Source organism: Capsicum annuum, chromosome 5, assembly GCF_002878395.1.
Source record: "Capsicum annuum cultivar UCD-10X-F1 chromosome 5, UCD10Xv1.1, whole genome shotgun sequence".
In the NCBI taxonomy this organism is placed as follows: Eukaryota; Viridiplantae; Streptophyta; class Magnoliopsida; order Solanales; family Solanaceae; genus Capsicum; species Capsicum annuum.
Genome location: NC_061115.1, coordinates 138,022,289 through 138,034,864, shown reverse-complemented (window position 1 = coordinate 138,034,864; position 12,576 = coordinate 138,022,289).

The window sequence follows — 12,576 nt, the reverse complement described above, 5'->3', positions numbered from 1 at the left end:
AAAAATATGGTTGTGTACCTAGAGCCATATCATATTATCATGATAATCTTAGTCAATCCATGATCGATAGAACTCAGTCGGGCATGTGACTCAGGAAACGTCAGAAATTTCATGATCTTAGTTAATTCTCAAATAGTATCACTAATCCATCAGTCAACGAAAGTCAGTTACTCAGTCCATGTACCATCAGTTAAATCACATTCAGTCTCTTCATATGGGAGTAGAAGTTAGCATCGAGTGAACCCAAGGATAGAAACTCACCTGTCAGTTTAGGGTGTGATTCTTAGTAGTCATCCTTATATTTCAAAACTATGTAGCCAGCGTAGGTTGAGACATCTTAATCTGTCATATTAGGGTTGATGAGACAGATTAATCCATCAGTTTAGGGTTCCCACCATTCTTATTTTGAGTACCTGCCAGCTAACGGTTACTCACAATTGTCCTTACCAGTGGCGCGGTATTGACACCCTTCCAATCGAGGCAGAGATTGGACCCCAACTTAGTTATATATGTTATTGGGGCATCTCGGTCAAACAACTATCTCCCATAATTTTAGTCCCATTCTAGATAAAAGAACTCAGATAGTTCTTCAGATTTTAGTATATCAGGACAGTCAGATACAGTTAATTCAATTACAAAATAGAACATAGATAGTTCCATTAGATTCAGAACTGTCAGACACAATCATCTATGTTATCAGAATTTCAGTATTTGTCATGCTAGATATTAGTAAATCATGCATTAGTGTCCAGATCTAGATATCACATAATCATGATCTCGGTTACTATGTATGTATGTTTGCACTCTTACGTTCATATCAGTCAGTCAGTTAGCATCGTTCATGCTTGTAAACCCTTTTGCATTTAGCCTACCTCACTCGTATACTCAATACTCCCAGTTGTACTGACGTATTTGCGCTATGGTGCTTTCTTTCACGTTACACCATAGGTTCACAGATAGGAGCTCCATATCAGCAGTAGCAGTAGCATTCCATTCGCAGAGTTGTAGTGAGTCCTTATCCATTCGAGGATGATATTATTTGTTTCATTTATTATTTCAGTTCAGTTTTGCTAGATGGAGTTAGTTGGAGACATGTTCCTTCAACTTCTTATTCAAACAGTATTTAGAGTCTTTCAGATTTAGCTCATATTTGATTTAGATTTCAGTCATTTTGGGTATTCGTTACCCCATATGGATGTTATGATTTGTCAAATATTTTATTCAGTTAAACCTTATGGCCTATTGTTCATGTTTCCCACATTATTACATCATATATTGCAGTATATAGGTACAGATATCAGTCATGGGTTAGCTTGTGGTCCCTTGGGATCATGGGCACCGTGTAGTGATCCAGTTCAGAAAACAGAGGTGTTACGAACTTGGTATCAGAGCCTAAGGTTCAATAGAGTCCTAAGAAGTCTTAAAGCCATATCTAGTAGAGTCTTGTGCATGGGTGTGTTGCGCACCACATTTATGTGTAAGAGGCTATAAGATGTTTTAGGAACAGTTTCCCTTCTTTTGGTATTCATATCGTGCTAGTGAGAATAACCTCAAGTTAAACTCTCAGTTTAATTCATTCTTCTCTTATTTCAGATATGCGTCTAAAGAGAAGAAACCAGCCAACTCCTCAGCCCGAAGATCCTTTGAGCAAACATATTTCTCATACGGAGTTTAGGGTCACATTCACCACACTTGCTCAGTCTATGGCTGCCTAAAATAAATGGCCACCAGTTATTCCAGCCAATCCAGTGGCCAACTCAGCCGCAACTAGGATTTGAGAATTCACCCAAATGAACCCTCCATCTTTCTTTGGGTCTAAGTCTGATAAAGACCCTCAGAAATTCATTGACCAAGTCTAGAAGGTCATAGACATCATGGGAGTTACTTCTTGTTAGAGTGTCGAGTTAGTCGCATACCATTTATAGGATATTGCTCACACTTGGAACAAACAGTAGAAGTCTGAGAGGTTAGAGGATGCAAGTCCTATAGAGTGGGAGAAATTTGTCATGACTTTCTTAAATAGATTCTTTCCCCAAGAGCTGAGGAAGGCAAAAGTTCTAGAGTTCATCAACCTCAGGTAGGGAAATATGACGGTTAAGGAGTATTCTCTTAGATTTGCTCAGCTAGCCAGATATGCCCCTCATGTGGTTGCAGACAACAGGGCTAAGATGAGCAAGTTCATATCAGGGGTGAATGATAGCATGGTAAATGAGTGTAGGTCTGCAATACTGAATAGTGATATAACTTTAGCAAGGATCATGACTTATGCTCAACAAATATAGGAGCAGAAGATTAGGACTAGGAAGAGGCAGAACAAGAGAGCAAGGTTATGCAGTTTCAGTTTTGTTTAACCAAAATAAGAAGGAGGAAACTGTTCGCAGTTTCATCCTAAGCCAGCAATTCCAGTTCCTTCCTCCACCAGAGCCCTAGTGCCAAAATTTAGAGATGGCGACAGAGATCGAGCACCAAGCTCTAAGTCTCAGGGAAGTGTCAGCAGTGCCCGAACTAATCCCCAGTGTCAGACTTGTGCTAAGAACCACAAGGGTACCTTTAGAGCTGGTAGCAATGTTTGTTTTGGTTGTGGAAAGCTAGGACACAAGATTAGAGAGAGTATGCAGTCAGGTCTACAGGGTCAGCAAAATCGCTCCACAGCCCAAACCGATCACCTAAATCAGTAGAGTGCCACTTCAAGTGCTACTAGTGGGCAACGCCCAAATAGACTCTATGCTCTTCAGACCCAATAGGATCAGGAAAATTCTCCTGATGTCATTACTGGTACGTTACCAATTTTTCATGTTCATGTTTATGCTTTGCTAGATCCAGGTGAATCCCTGTCTTTTGTTACTCCTTATATAGTAGGCGATTTCAAAATCAGTCCTGAAATTTTAGCAGAGCCCTTTTCAGTCTCTACCCCAATGGGTAAAACCATTATAGCTCAGCGGGTATACGGGAAATTCCTGATTATGATATTTCAAAAAGCCACATCAGCAGATTCAGTCGAGTTAGAGATGACTGATTTTGACGTCATTCTCGGCATGGATTGGCTTCATTCCTGCTATGCCACAGTCGACTGTAGAACCAGGGTAGTTCAATTTGAGTTCCCAAATGAGCCCTTCCTACAGTGGAAGGATAGTTCTTCATCTTTTAGGGGTTAGCTTATTTCCTACCTTCGGGCAAGGAAAATGATTTCTAAGGGGGGTGTGTATCATCTCGTGCATATTAAAGATTCAAGTTTTGAATCTCCTAGTCTTGAATCAGTCTCAGTTGTAAATGAGTATTCAGGCGTGTTTCCCGAAGATCTTTCAGGAATTCTTCCCGAAAGGGAAATAGACTTTGGCATTGACCTTATTCTAGATACTCAGCCTATTTTTATTCCATCATACAGAATGGCACCAGCAAAACTCAAAGAACTGAAAGATCAGTTGAAGGATCTCTTAGATAAGGGATTCATCAGGCCCAGTGTATCCCCATGGGGTGCACCAATCTTATTCTTGAGCAAGAAAGATAGTTCTCTCAAGATGTTTATTGATTACCATCAGCTCAACAAAGTTATGGTCAAGAACAAGTATTTTCTTCCCAGAATAGATGGCTTATTTGACCAACTTTAGGGCGCCAGTTATTTCTCCAAAATAGATCTTAGATCAGGCTACCATCAACTTAGAGTTAGAGAATATGGCATCTTGAAGACAACTTTTCGTACTCGGTATGGTCACTTTGAGTTTCTAGTTATGTCCTTGGGTCTTACCAATACCCTAGCCACTTTTATGAACTTAATGAATTGTGTGTTCAAGCAGTACTTAGACATGTTTTTCATAATCCTCATAGATGATATCCTGGTCTATTCCCGCATAGAGCGTTATTATTCAGACCATCTTAGGATTGTTCTTTAGACTCTCAGAGATCACCAGATATTCTCCAAATTCAGTAAGTGCAAGTTTTGGCTAAGATCAGTAGCATTCCTTGGCCATATTATTTTTAGTGATGGCATTAGAGTAGATCCTCAGAAGACCGAAGCAGTAAGAACCTGGCCTCGCCCCGTCTCTCCATTAGATATCAGGAGTTTATTGGGATTGCCTGGCTATTACAGATGGTTTTTTGAGGGATTTTCTTATATTACATTCCCCATGTCCAGATTGACTCAGAAGAAGGTCAAGTTTCAGTGGTCAGATCCTTTTGAAAAGAGTTTTCAAGAATTGAAGACCCCGACTCACCTCAGCTCCAGTTCTAGCTCTTCCAAATGGTTTAGATGGGTTCGTGGTATATTATGAAGCATCCAGAGTGGGTTTAGGTTATGTTCTCATACATCATGGTAAGGTCATAGCCTATGCCTCCAGACAGTTAAAGCCCCATGAGAAGAATTATCCTACTCATGATCTTAAGTTAGCTGCAATAGTATTTTTCTTAAAGATTTGGAGGCATTATCTATACGGAGTTTATGTAGATGTCTTCACGGATCATAAGAGTCTCCAGTATGTCTTTTCTCAGAAAGATCTCAATCTTCATCAGAGAAGGTGGTTAGAGCTTTTAAAAGATTATGACATGAGTATTCTTTACCATCTAGGCAAGGCCAATGTTGTGGATGATGCTCTCAGTAGACTCTCCACGGGTATTATTTCTCACGTCGAGGACAACAAGAAGAAGATAGCTTAGGAAATCCATCAGCTCGCCAGACTAAGTGTTCGCTTATTCAATTCTTTAGAGAGTGGCGTATGTGTTTACAGTAGTTTAGATTCATCTCTAGTTTCTGAGGTAAAAGAAAAGCAAGACAGGGATCCTAGCCTTGTCAAGCTAAAAGAGTTAGTTCAGAATCATAGAGTAGAGGATTTCTCCTAAGGGGGTGATGGGGTTCTTCGTTGTCAGAGTTGTTTGTGCGTTCCAGGTATAGATGACTTAAAGTAGCGGATTCTTGTAGAAGCGCATGGCGCGTGATACTTTATTCATTCAGGGGCTACTAAGATGTACCGAGACCTACGGGAAATCTATTGGTGGAGTGGGATAAAGAGAGATGTTGTAGAGTTTGTGGTTAAGTGCTCTATATGTCAACAAGTTAAGATAGAGCATCAAAAGCCTAGTGGACCCATGCAGGAGTTCACCATTCCTACGTGGAAGTGGGAAGAAGTAAACATGGACTTCGTGATGGGTTTGCCTCGAACTCATCATCAGCACGATTCAGTTTGGGTTATTGTAGACAGGATGACTAAGTCAGCTCATTTCCTTCCAATTCATACCTCTTATTTAGCCGAGGATTATGTCAAACTCTATATCAGGGAGTTGGTCATATTACACAGTGTTCCATTAGCTATTATTTCAGACAAAGGTACCCAGTTTACCTCTCACTTATGGAAAGCGTTCCAAAAAGGTCTTGGTACCCAAGTCCATCTTAGTACAGCCTTTCATCTTACGACAGATGGTCAAGCATAAAGGACCATTCAGACTCTTGAAGATATGCTAAGGGCGTGTACAATTGATTTAAAGGGAAGTTGGGATGACTACTTGCCTTTGATTGAGTTTGGATACAACAATAGCTATCATTCCAGTATTAAAATAGCTCCATTCGAAGCTCTCTATGGCAGGAGGTGTAGATCTCCAATTGGTTGGTTTGAAGTTAGTGAGGCCTCAGTCATAGGTCCTGACTTGGTTTTCGACACCTTAGAGAAAGTTTAGTTGATCAGAGAGAGACTCTGGGCTGCTCAGATCCAACAAAAGTCTTATGCCGATGTTCATAGAAAGGACTCTATTTTGAGGTCGATGACTATGTCTATCTCAAGATCTCTTCCATGAAGAGAGTGAAGAGGTTCGACAAAAAAAGAAAACTCAGTCCCTGCTATATCAATCCCTTTAGGATTCACAGTCGTTTAGGCAAGGTAGCTTATAAGCTCGAATTGCCTTCAGATTTAACCTCAGTTCATCCGGTCTTCCATGTATCGTTGATCAAGAAGTGCGTAGGTGACCTAGCAGTTGTAGTCCCTATTCAGAGCGTTGATGTTCAGAACAGTCTCTCTTATGAAGAGATTCCAGTTGAAATCTTAGACTATCAGACTCGTCGATTGAGGAACAAAGAGGTCCCTCTAGTTAAGATTCTTTGGCAAAATCAGTCCGTCGAGAAAGCTACTTAGGAAGCAGAAGCAGATATGCGTACCAAGTATCCTTACCTCTTCTCCGCTGATTCAGATAAAGCTCAAGATAATAGTTCGCCTTAAGTTTATTCAGTTTCATATTCATGCTCCCATTATAAACGTGGTATCTACTACTATTTCATACTCTATCATGCATTCATGTATCAGTTCAGTTATAAAATCATGCATCAGCTATGCATTCTCATTTTAAGAAACTCAGTTTATCAGAACACTCAGTTAGTATGCATCATATGTGCATGAGTTCAGTATATCTAGCATTTCAGTCATGAAGTCATGTCTCAGTCACTCATATTCAGTTCATGTTTATTTATTATTTTCCCTCTTAGTTAGTCTCATTCGAGGATGAATGTTTTCAAGAGAGAGATATTTAATACTCGTGCTTATTCCTAGATAGAAATCATCTCAAGGATGCTAGTACTTGCTTTGAAATACAAATCTATTTTTGTACCCGTGTTATATTTGAGATTTCTAATTTCTATCACGTGGAAAATTGAGTTAGCTTTCTAACGATATCAATTTTTTTCAAATCCGACACTAGATTAGGAATTTATGGATGTTTTACTCCGAACTGACTGAAACGCCCAGGTACGATGACCAAGTTGACGGACCGCCACTTTGACCGTCACAGCAAGGCAATAGGGCGACGTTCTGGATAAGGATTAACAGATGAGTTGATGGACCATCAGATTTTTGACAAACCGTCATCCAGGCCATCAAGTCTTATCCAGTGAACCCCATTTCTGGTCCACGTATGACAGTCGAAATGACGGACTGTCAGTTGGGTCGTCACACGCCACGTTCAGTTTACTTCCAGGCCGTTCTAACAGGGGTATTTTCATCACTTACCACTCACCTATATATACCCAAATAAGTCTAAATTCAACTATTTTTCTCATTATTATTTCACAAACAAAAACTAGGGTTTCTCTCTAACTTTACTCTCCAATAAAAAAATCCAATCTTCTTCAAAAATCAAAGGATTTCAAATTCTTCAAGTTCAAAAACATCAAGAACCTTGAGTCAGGTATGCGTAGTGTTCATCTATGGATCCATTTTATTAATAGAGCTCAAGAACCATGTTTTAAATATTATTTTGCAACTGTTTTGTTGTGATATGAGCATGTACATGTTGATGATTGTTGTTTAAGTGTCAAGATGATATCTAAAGGTGTTTTTATGAAGTATGTGTGTTTGTTAGTTGAAACCCATGATCCTTATGTGGCTTAATATATATTTTTCTCTTACTATATATTATAGGACTTTGCTCCTAGCATATATTTTAGGACTCCTTTTCAAGATAACAAATAATTAAATAATAATTTTATAAAAAAGTAAAAAGATGATTTTATCTAAAGCAGAGTGCTTTAATGAAGGGTAAAAAGTTTGAATCACTTTTCTAAGGATCTTCACACTTTTAATATATTATAGATATAGATTATGTCTATAGTTGTATGACAATTTTTTAATATAGTAGACAACTTTTATTTTTTTCAAAATAGACGTAGTTTTTCAGAAAAAAAGAAGAAGAAGCAATATTAGCTTACCAAGTTATAGGTAATTTATGTTACATCATAATAGCAACATTTATGGTAGTTTTTGTTTTTTCAAATAATATATTTTCTATATTTTAGGACTTTTAATTTCCCCCACATATTTTAGGATTCTTAATTTCCTTTCATATATTTTAATATTCATATTTTACATATTTTAGAACTCTTAATTTCTTTTCATAGATTTATTTTATTATCAGTTTTTCATATATTTTAGGAGACCTTAATCCTTAATTTAATAAAATAATAATTAAAGAAAAAATTAAAAAGACAATTTTATCTATTGAAGAGTCTTTTAGTGAAGGGTAAAAAGTTCAAATCACTTTTCTAAGGGTCTTCACACTTTTAATATATTATAAATATAAATTATAGATTATAGATATATGCACATGAGTTTTGATATACTCCCTCTGTTCTTTTTTACCTGTCATTTTTTCATTTTTTCAGGTCAACCTGTATAAATCTTTACAAATATTTTAAGATATATTTTTTCATTTTATTAATATGAAGAATGATTGCAACTTATAGCATTTTTCATATATTTTCTGATCATCTAAATTTTAAATTTAAATATTAAATTATACATCTTAAAATGTTAGTTAAAGTTCACGTAGGTTGACCTTAAAAAGTAAAATAGTAACAAGTAAAAGTGAACAGGGGGAGTATATATTTATAATATAAGTAAAATTTTGAATTAATTTAGTATAAATATATCTCCATTTTTGTTATATGTTATTACATTACATGCATTGAAATATATTTATAAAATTATTTTTGTTTGTTATTTCCACTAGTATAAATAGATATTACAGTTTTAATTATTATTAATAAATAAATTTCCATATTATGGTCATTTATTTCATTTAGAACGTCACTAGCTTATATACTTAATATATGTTTCTCACTTCTGTTTGTCTAGAAAATAATTTTTTTTATTTACAAAATTTACTATATATATTAAAAATAAAAAATATAATAATTTTAAAGAGGTAAAGAAAAATAAAGATTGATAGTGTAAGGATAAAATAGGTATTTAAAAAAGCCAAGTAGAAAAAAAAGGGGGAGAGAACTTATAGTTTAAAGTTGAGGGGGAAGTTTGATTTTTAAAGTAAAGTTGGGGGGGGGGGGGGGGAGGTGATTTTCACCCTATCTATATATATTATAAAGTAGAGGATAAAACACCACAATTAGCCAAGTGATAATTTACTAAGAAGCCATGTTGCACTTGTAAGACAAAGCTTAATATTATTATAATAAAAATTTTGAATTAATACATTGAAAATTTTAAATTTGAAAATGCACCATTCTTTATTTTAAGGAAAAAAAAATTCATTAGCTTAAAAAGAGAAACTCATGGTTGAATAGTTCTAAATAAATTTTTACTCTTTTATAGATTTATCACTTTTAATATTTAAATGTTATAAAATACATCCAAGTAGTATTTATTTATGTAGTAAATAAAATATAAAAATATAATATAACAATCATAAATAATTGTACAAATGTAGTAGTAGTAGTAATAATAGTACAGATTACTAACATAGGTTATGGTGTAGTGGTGGGACTACTCCTCCCTTAGCCAGAGGTCTCGGGTTCGAGCCTTGGATATGAAAAAAATTCTGTCGGGAGCGCCACCCTCAGAATGGACCCTACAGTGTGCAATTCAGATTATTCGAGGCTCCAATGCAGATACCGAACATCGAGTGAAAAATCGGGTTGAAGAGTTCTAAATAAATTTTTACTCTTTTATACATTCACCTCTTTTAATATTTAAATGTTATAAAACATATCTAAGTAGTATTTATTTATGTATTAAATAAAAGATAAAAATATAATATAATAATAATAATAAATAATTGTGCAAATATAGTAGTAGTAATAGTAGTAGGATTACCAACATGAGTTGTGGTGTAGTGGTGGAACTACTCCACTCTTAATCAAAGGTCCCGGGTTCGAGCTCTGGATATGAAAAAAAATTGCTGGGAGCGCCACCCCAGAATGGACCCTGTAGTGCACGATCTGATTAGTCGGGACTTCAATGTGGGTACCGAACACCAAGTAGTAGTAGTGGCAATACATGTCAGCAGTAGTATTAGTGATAAGACAAATCAAAAAAGTTAATAATAGTGATAGGATGTAGTAGTAACCTTTAATAATAATAATAATAATAAAATATTTTGAAATAAAGGATATTAAAGATTCGAATATGAAAATATTAGGTTTTTAGAAGAATTAAAAAAATATTCATTAGTTTAAAGCTAGCATAGTTTGAAGAGTACTAAATAAACTCTAACTATTTCTTAACAACAACAACAATCACGCTTCTTTTATTTACCATCATATAGAATATTATGCTTACACAATAATAATAGCATGTATTCCTACTTTCGAACAACTAATGCACAAAATTTTCTCTCTTTTTTATTTTTTTATAAAATTTAAAATTTGTAATTATCCAATTATAGCCTAATCATTTTTTGAATTTAAAGTTAATAACTTTCTTTTATGGCTAAACACATTTTGCCTCTTTTTGCCTATCACAGTAATTACCATAATACAATTAGGAGATAATTATGAATATAATATTACTCTATATATAATCACTTTGTAATAATTTTTATTCATATTCTATCTAATAGGATGATGACAGTGTTATTTGAATTTGAATATAACTTTATCTACAGGTTAAATCATTTCATATGAAATTTCAAATTGAGTATGTTATTTTTATAAAGCCGTTGACATTATTGTCCCACACAAATCTGTTCATTAATATTTGTATCTTCTATTATTTTTTTTTCTAATTGAGTAGACATATTATAGGTAGGTAGTTAACTCTTATTTCTTAGATATACACATTTATTTATTTGCAGCATTTGATTTTGTTAATTTACAATGTTGGATATATATTTATATGTATATATATTATAAAGTAGAGGACAAAACATCACAATTAGCCAAGTGACAATTTACTGAGAAGTCATGTTGCACTTTTAAAACAAAGCTTAATATTACTGTAATAAAAATTTTGAATTAATATATTGAAAATATTTAAATTTGAAAATGCATCATCCTTTATTTAAAAGGAAAAGATATTCATTAGCTTAAAAATAGAAACTCATGGTTGAAAAGTTCAAAATAAATTTTTACTATTTTTTGGTTTTATCTGTTTTAATATTTAAATGTTATAAAACATATCCAAGTAGTATTTATTTAAGTATTAACTAAAATATAAAAATATAATATAACAATAATACACTTGTTCAAATGTAGTAGTAGTAATAATAGTATGGATTACCAACATGGGTTGTGGCGCAGCGGTGGGACTACTCCACCCTTAACCAGAAATTTTGGGTTCGAGCCCTGGGTATGAAAAAATTCTATCAGAAGCGCCACCCCCAAAATGAACTTTGCAGTGCGCGATTCAGATTATTTGCGGCTCCAATGCAAGTATCAGACACTGGGTGGAAAATAAAAAAAAATAGTAGTACGAATTAAGTTTAGTAGTAGTAGTAATAATAATAAATGTCTTCTTAACCAATAATAATAATAATAATAATAATAATAATAATAATAATAATAATAATAAGTAGATTGACAGGATCAGACACTGGGTGGAAAATCAAAAAAATAGTAGTACGAATTATGTTTAGTAGTAGTAGTAATAATAATAAATGTCTTCTTAACTAATAATAATAATAATGATTATAATAATAATAATAATAATAATAATAATAATAATAATAATAATATGCAGATTGACAGGATCTGAGGGTTGGCGGTAATCCGCGCGGCCATCCTGACCTATACTATTGGAAGAACCAAAATATACGAGAATTTCTTACAGCTTATTGACTGTATGGAAGTAATCTTTACCCGAGCAAAGGGTCTGTCAGAATTTAATACATACTTGAGTTGAGCCCATGTGTCTAGCGATTCTAACCATGAAAAAAGACCCTCTTTTCTTCAACTTTAACGGGCTTAAGAGTCACAACTTGCTAGACGTAGTCATTAAGACAAAGCCAACAAAAGCAATACTAACTTAGACTGTACCACCATCTCAAAACCAAGCCAAGAAACTATATAGAAATTTCTTTATATTTTGATAGAGTCTGGATCTTTCATAGTTATTATGTAAGAGAAGTTAGATCTCCAGCATAAATATGAAAGCTATTTAGCCGGACATAGTCACAGTCAGAGAGAGAGAGAGAGAGAGTAAGTAAATAACTTAAAATAAAAGATCAAATAAAATAACTTTAATGGCCGAAAGCAAGGCCGAAATAGTATTTAACAGTGATCTTTATTCACACTCCAAAATAAAGGAGCAATTTACAAGTAGAGAGAGAATTCTAAAAAAACTTTTTCTTCCACCTTACCTAACAAATAAATGCTTCTATATATAAGAAAAGAAAAAAATCCACCTTACCTAACAAATAAATGCTTCTATATATAAGAAAAGAAAAAAATCTATGAACAGTAATATGGGTCCTACATTCGGGTCCCGTGCACAGTGTAATTACTATGTAAATAGTATAACTTATATTTTATATTTTCCTTTTTATTTCCTAAGGAATTCTTCCATTCGTCTAATGGCATTGTCAGATAGTGTCTTATCTGAGGGAATAAGCTGAGAGTCCTGAATATCTTCTTCGGTAATATCATCGCTGGTGACACTCTTCATTGAAGTGTCTGACTTATCATATTGGTTAATAGTTTGAAGAAGATTTCTTTTAACTTCTTCCAAATACTTTTCTATCATTTCAATTCTATCTCCGTCTTGCATGAAAATCCTTCTAGCAATGTTCTTAATCGCACTATCCTCAATAATATCCTTTTGAGGGGATGCTGCATATTCCTGAACTTTAATTTTAATAGAGTCCAGAAATTCT